Below are 6,677 nucleotides of genomic sequence, written 5' to 3' on the forward strand. Positions count from 1 at the left end.
GCTTGCTTCACTGCCTGACTGTGGGCTCTGTTTGTCTTGGTCCCCGTGGCATTACCAGAGCTTAGCAGATAAGGAGGAGCTTCATACATAATTGTTGGCGTGAACAAAGGAATGCATGGTTAACTACGTCAGAAATGACCAGTTCAAGAGGAGAATGAGATTGGCTTCCAAATGTTGGTCAAGAGCTCTACGTAGCATGAGCCAAGGATCTATTGAACTTAGTAGGCTCCTGTGACCGGTGACTCTTTTGTCTCTAGAAATCTGGGGAGGTGACCAGGTCATACATGGCAATCTTCCCGTGAGGAACGTTAAACTGGTTGGAAGCTGGGGTTCTGAGGGGAAGATGTATTCACTAGGTGACCTGTCTTCTCTGCCTCGGTGGCCTCCATGGCTGCCTGCTGGCCGCACACCCCCACTCAGCAGAGGAATGGACTTTCCAATCTTGCTGAGCGTGTTTGACCAAAGGTGGTGCTGACTTACTGGCCTAAGGTCGTGCCCTCCCTCCCCCACTGAATCGATAAATAATGCGACTTATCAGAAAGAGAAAGAATTGTTTACTTTTAAACCCTGGATCCCATAAAGGGAGAGGGAAGAGGCCTAAAGCCACAGAAGCTGTGGAAGGCGCCATCCTGCCTGCCACAGGAAGGGCCTTGGACTGAGAGGACCGGAGCTGACTGGGGGTAAGTGCGGCTCTCCCCCGGCGCCTGCCGACCCCCCTGAGTGATCAGGCTGTTCTTTGGGGTGGCCGCTGACCGAGAAATGACGGGAGGCTGCTGACTCCGGTGTTGAAAAAGATGCCACCCAGCGCCTGACAAACAGGAGGTGTTGAACACACCATAACTTTGTCTTCCATGTTTATTCTGTTTCCTCAGAAAGCTTGAGGAAAACTGGAGACTTTCTTTAGAGAGAGTAACAGGTGGTTTCCGTTTAAAGAAAAATAACAAAATGGCTTAAGGAGGAAAAGAAATGATCACCCTGCAGAGGGAGAGAGGATGAGGCTGGGGAGGAGCTGAGGGCTCAGGGACGGTGTGGGGTTTTATTTCTGCCCTTGGAGTGGCTGGACATTAAGCCAGTTCTTGTTTTTACGATGGCCTGATTCAGCAATAACACCAAACCTTCAAACAAAATGCCGGCATTAGAGTCGTTCCTTTGGCATGCCTCTGTCCAGGTCATATTGTTCCCTCAACAGCACTAAAAATAGCTGGACACCTGCGCAGAAATGAGACAGTTCCTTAGGAATCCCCAAGCCTCAGCAATTCTCTTTAAAAAGAGTCCATGGAGGCCCCAACTTGGCTAAAAATGTACCCAGTGATTCCTTCTTCACCACTGGTTGGTGAGAAACACAGGCGATTATAGGTGCATGAATAGGGAACTTTCCAGATTTCCCTTCTAGATGGATTTCAATGAGGAAAGAAATGCTGCTTTGCTCCCTGTTGACAAGAACATTCTATTTTAAAATTTCCATGCACTTTCAAAATGACAAGACTCAGAAGCATAATACCAACTTCCTTTGTCATGTAGACTAACAGCCTAAAAGAATCAAATGGATGCATTTAACACATCTATTTTAAATGGCAGTAAACGTGGATTCAGAGTAAAAAGCATCTCCATTTATCTTTCACTTTTTAAGAAATTGTTTTTTTTGGTACTGATGGGTTAGGTTTGCAGCAAGGTGACACTTCACAGTCCCCAAAGCACCCAAACCCCTATGGGGTTGGCCCTAGAATGCTCTCAGCCCCTGGGAACAACATATTAAAGCAAAGACAAGCTGCTCGTGCCCAGATCTGACCTGAGAAAGTGAGTGTTGCGATATTCCTGGTACTTGTGAATCTAAGACGTCATGCTGGGAGCTGTGGTGCATACAGAATGCGTACAGAGTGGTGAATTTGCTGGAGGGTCTGGCTTTGTAAAGGCTTCCTCCTTAATGAGCTTTTTTTCTCACTTATGAAAAGAAATGCAGGGCATTAAAAGAGGAGCAAACCAACTCTAGCCTGTTTTTCATACTCACGGATTCAGTGGGAAAGCTGCATTCTGAATTGGCCACAGCAGCTAGAGATGCCTAGAGATTTCATCACGGTTGGGAAGACGAGTGCAGGAAGATGACAGCACACAGAAATTTCGTGTGTGTGTTTTCTTTAGAAATGGGATCTCAAACAACTGGGCTCAAGAGATCCTCCTGCCTAAGACTCCTGAGTAGCTGAGACTCCAGGAGAAATTTAGTGTTAATAGACTGCCATTCAGGAATGGCTAGCACTCAACTTTTTTCAGGGAGATCTCAGGAAGTAAGGCATAAAGAGAGATGGTGGGAGATTTATGTGGATGGGATCGGGCCCAGGGAAGCTAAACAGAATCCCTCAAGGCCTTTTCCACACTGTAGAAAATTGTGCTGGCATTTGGACGAGTCACCCTGCTTAATATCCAACATCTTTGCCTTAAGCATTATTTTTTCAAAGGAAATAACGTGTTAATACTTCCCAACCAGTGTATAATGTTTCTATTTGTTATTAGCTCGTACTATTTAAGTTCAGCTGTTAATAAGTCTGAAAATACTAGAACATTAAAAAACTGCAGAATGAGAAATGATTATATGAATGTTTAAAATATTCAAAAGTGGATCCTGGCATTAACCACTTTTAATTTATTTTACTAGCGATATATTATTGGATGACTTTTTTTTTTAAAAAAAAAGAAAACCTTCTGCTTGTTTGTTTAAACTGCTTTGTAAATTGACAGTTTAACCACTTCTGCAGAAACAAAGTATTAATAAAAGATGATGGCCATTTTAGCAATGTTTAAAAATTGCTCACAAGACAGAAAATGATTGGCACTCAATATGTGTTTAGTGATTGATGCAATAATACCATAAAATTATTGTACTGCATAATAAAGTATTTCACTAACAATTTGCTAAAAAATTAGCCTGAGGCCTGCCACTCAGCACAGCACTAACTTTTCATGCTTGTGACAAGTTGTATATGAGCAGGATGGGTTCCAACCTTCCCAATTTCAGAAGAGTATTTTGCAAGAAGGAATTTGTATTGAGAGTCCAGAAAGAAAATTGCTTAAAAATTTTTAAATCCTCATTTTTCTCATTAAAAAAGTGCCATATGAATCATAAATTAACAAATGCACACAAAAGGAGAAAATGAAAAGAAACCATAATTTCTCTACTGAAAGATAACCATGGTTAACATTTGATGTTTTGGCCTCAGGCATGTATGCATTTTTTCACAGAAAGGGACTCATACTGTGTATATTGTTTTATAAACTGTTTTTTAATTCAATAACATATCTTGAATTTCCAAGTCTACCAGACTTTTCTACAGAATCAATTTAAATAATTATGGTCTATCATAAATATATTACTCTTCTCCTATAGCTGGACATTTAGGTTGTTTCCAATGTTTACCCTTATAAACAATGCCACTATGAGCAACCTTATAGGTAAATCTTTCTACAAATTTTTGACATTTTCCTGGAGATAGATTTCTGGGCCATAGAAATCGAGGTTGATTTGGGGTGGGGGGAGTTGGTAAGATTCACCTGTAAAGGTTGATTTGGGGGGTGGGGAGTTGGTAAGATTTACCTGTAATGCATTAACTTCCTCATCTCTTTTCATCTTCCATCTGTTCCTTCCCTTTTCTGTATTTTGCAGATTATTCAAAGCCAAAAGCCAACAGAGCCCCCATGGAGAAGTGGAGGATGCTCAGATACTGCTATGGAGCCCTGAGAAGTGAAATGGGCCCAAGCCCTTGCCCAGGATAGAGCGCTCCAAGCGCATCCTCCGGGGACCCTTTTAATCAGTGAATTGTTCACCTCTCACTGTTTCTTCCCAGCAGAGCTAAGAGACTTCTAGAGCCTCCTGTGGATGGTCAGCGATAGCCCTGGTATGACCAGGAGGTGGGGATTTCTGTTCTAGGTCCCTCAGCAAAGACTAAGCAGGACAAGCCTGGCTACTGTGTTAGGAGGAGCTGTAGGGAAAGGGAAGGACAAGATGGGCCACCACATGCCTGTGTCCACTGCTGGCCACACCCAGAGTGCTGGGGGTTTGTGGCAGTGACTGGGGCCACCTAGAACAGTTCTAGGGTTCGTAGTCATTCTCTCTGAGTCATGGAAAACCGCCCAGGAGGTGAGTCCCACCTAAAAGAGTATGTCTAGCACTGGCACGGCCCTGCTGCCTTGCAAATGACCACATTTCATGAAAGAAAGCCAGGGCCACAGACAGGAACCAAAGGAAATCAGTTACTTAGGGGAAGATAACGAATCCACAAAGTGAAAAAGGGAAAGAAAAAAAGAGGCAACTTCAACACTCCAACCCCATGGGAGCAGAACGACTTTCAGCTTTTGCAGGGGGATAATCACTGCAAGTCTAGCTTGAAGAGGATGATTTCATGATCTACATGAGAATAAGGCGCATTTTTTTTTTCTGAAAAATACAGAAGGGTTCATTTTCAGTTGTTAAAGATGGGCCGGTTTTAGGGCTAAAGCAAGACTCTGGTCGGATGTTAACAACTCAGTTATCCTGGGGAAAAAATAACTGGCTCCCAACCCTTTCCCTTTTCAGCATTTGCAGGAAAAGAAGGAGTAGGTAAAATGCTTTATTTCCTCTCATTCTCCATGGTGGGCAGGAGTTCACATAACAATTATAAACCATCTTTAACAGGAAAGCCAAGTAAATCCTGTAGGGATTTATTCAGAGCTCCCTTTTTGCTAGAAAATGAGTATCATGAACTAAAAATGGACTCATTTCCTCTCTCTCCATCTTCCTCCCTTTCTTCTCTCCCCTCATCTCCCACCCACCGCCATGGTGGAAAATGGCTGTGGTCAAGAAGATTGAACATTTGAGCAAGACTGGATGCCTTTATATCCAATAGATGCCACGGAGAGTAGATCACAACACATCTAACTGCTGTATCCCCATATAAAATAATTTTAATTTTCCTAGACTGCAGAATTGATCACATTTACTGATGATGGATTGGGAAGTAGGTGAGGAGGTGAGAGTTGGAGAGTATCCATTCATTCGGCCAGATTATTCTCATTTATAATGTGGTCTTCCAATAAGTATTTATTTCCAGAAATCTATTCCCTCTAGAGATTCTTTCTCTCTCAGCCATTTTAGAAAATTGTTGCAAACAGAGTTCCTGTCTGTTTTCACAGGAAATTTTTGCAGAAGGGGTTTGCTAGGTGGCAGTGGAACACAGGCAGTGGACCCCTCTACTACTCTACTGTTCCAGAACACAGAAGCCTTTCATCTGCGAGTCTTCAGCTCTTCCCATTGCTCAAGATGCTTGCACCCGTGATGCTTCTTTTCTCTGCTCAGGTCACAATATGTGGAGCTGACAAGGTTCCCCTATTACCAGTGACAATGGTGGAATGTGGAGGTGAAGTTAACACCTTCGTGGCTACAGAGTTTCCTTAGCAGAGCTGTGGAGTGTGACAATGGTGTTTGTGTCTAAACTATCAAACGCCATTATCACACTAAATAGCTACTGCTAGGCAATCCTTCCCTCGATAAATGTCTTGGCATCGTTTGCTTTGAGCAAGAAGGTTCATCTGATATCAGTGTTCCCAATCTTGTGTACTTACTGAATAAAGTCTGGTTCTTTTGCACTCATAACCAGTATGATTAGCTGAACCCTGCCTCTCACATGCTGTTGTTACATACCTTAGCTGGTGATTAATTTTCTTGTTTTCCCAAGTCAATAAAAAGTTTGCAGACCAGACACGGTGGCTCACGCCTGAAATCCCAGCACTTTGGGAGGCCAAGGCAGGCGGATCACTTGAGCTCAGGAGTTCAAGTCCAGCCTGGGCAGCATGGTGAAACCGTGTCTCTACAAAAACTACAAAAATTAGCCAGGCATGGTGGCATGTGCCTGTAATCTCAGCTACTTGAGAGGCTGAGGTGGGAGGATCAATTGAGCCCATGAGGTTGAGGCTGTAGTGAGCTGTGATGGTACCACTGCACTCCAGCCTGTGTGACAGAGCAAGATCCTGTCTCAAAAAATGAAAATAAAAAGATTGCAGAGTTCCTCAGAGCCCCCAACACAAGGCCAGGCACCAGGTAATCATTCAACCCATGCTTATAGAGTTAAAATGAATAGTTAGGAAAGTGTTAGATGCAGAAGGCTAAGACTGGGCTAAATCTATGTTATGCAGACCGCAAGCTTATAGGTACAAAATTAAGGTGTGTGGGTCCTTCTCTTTTCGTCGTTAAAAAATCCAACTTTCTGATAAACTTACACATGGTTTCACTGACCTTTCAGAAATTCTAGAATATGTTTGATTTCTACTGATTTCAATCAATTACTAGGCTGATTACTGAATTCGTACACTAGGTCTTTCTTCCTCTTGCATCAGTGAATTACCATCAGAAAATTGTTTATGAAGCATGTGTGAGCTGCCATAGCAAATCTGGGACCCATGCAGTTTCTAGGACAGCTGGCCCAGCCAGGTGCTCTGGTTTGGAACCCATTCTGTCTCTGAGAGGTGTCTAAAGTCAGGAGTAGGTTTCGTTTGTGCCAGACTAAAGCTTCCCTCCCCAGGCTTGGTTAAATGAAGTAGTACATGTTTAATCAAATAGACAGGGTTAGATCAACCATCAGAAACAAATTCAACCATTCAACCATTCACTTATGAAATAAATATGTGTAGAGACTACCGTGTGCCTGACACTG

The 6,677-nt window shown here is 43.1% G+C and overlaps 1 long non-coding RNA gene and 1 other non-coding gene across 2 annotated transcripts; both read left to right on the forward strand.

Moving 5' to 3' along the window:
- Window positions 1–249: 249 nt before the first annotated feature.
- Window positions 250–5,620, forward strand: LOC129528291 (uncharacterized). Its single transcript, XR_008673528.2, has 3 exons — window positions 250–680; window positions 3,656–3,887; window positions 5,161–5,620. It is a non-coding gene; the product is annotated as an uncharacterized lncRNA (long non-coding RNA).
- On the forward strand, window positions 5,411–5,519 carry MIR122 (microRNA mir-122). The gene has a single exon (NR_106392.1). It is a non-coding gene; the product is annotated as a microRNA mir-122 (primary transcript).
- Window positions 5,621–6,677: the final 1,057 nt, after the last annotated feature.

Source organism: Gorilla gorilla, chromosome 17 (assembly GCF_029281585.2).
Source record: "Gorilla gorilla gorilla isolate KB3781 chromosome 17, NHGRI_mGorGor1-v2.1_pri, whole genome shotgun sequence".
Taxonomy (NCBI): domain Eukaryota; kingdom Metazoa; phylum Chordata; class Mammalia; order Primates; family Hominidae; genus Gorilla; species Gorilla gorilla.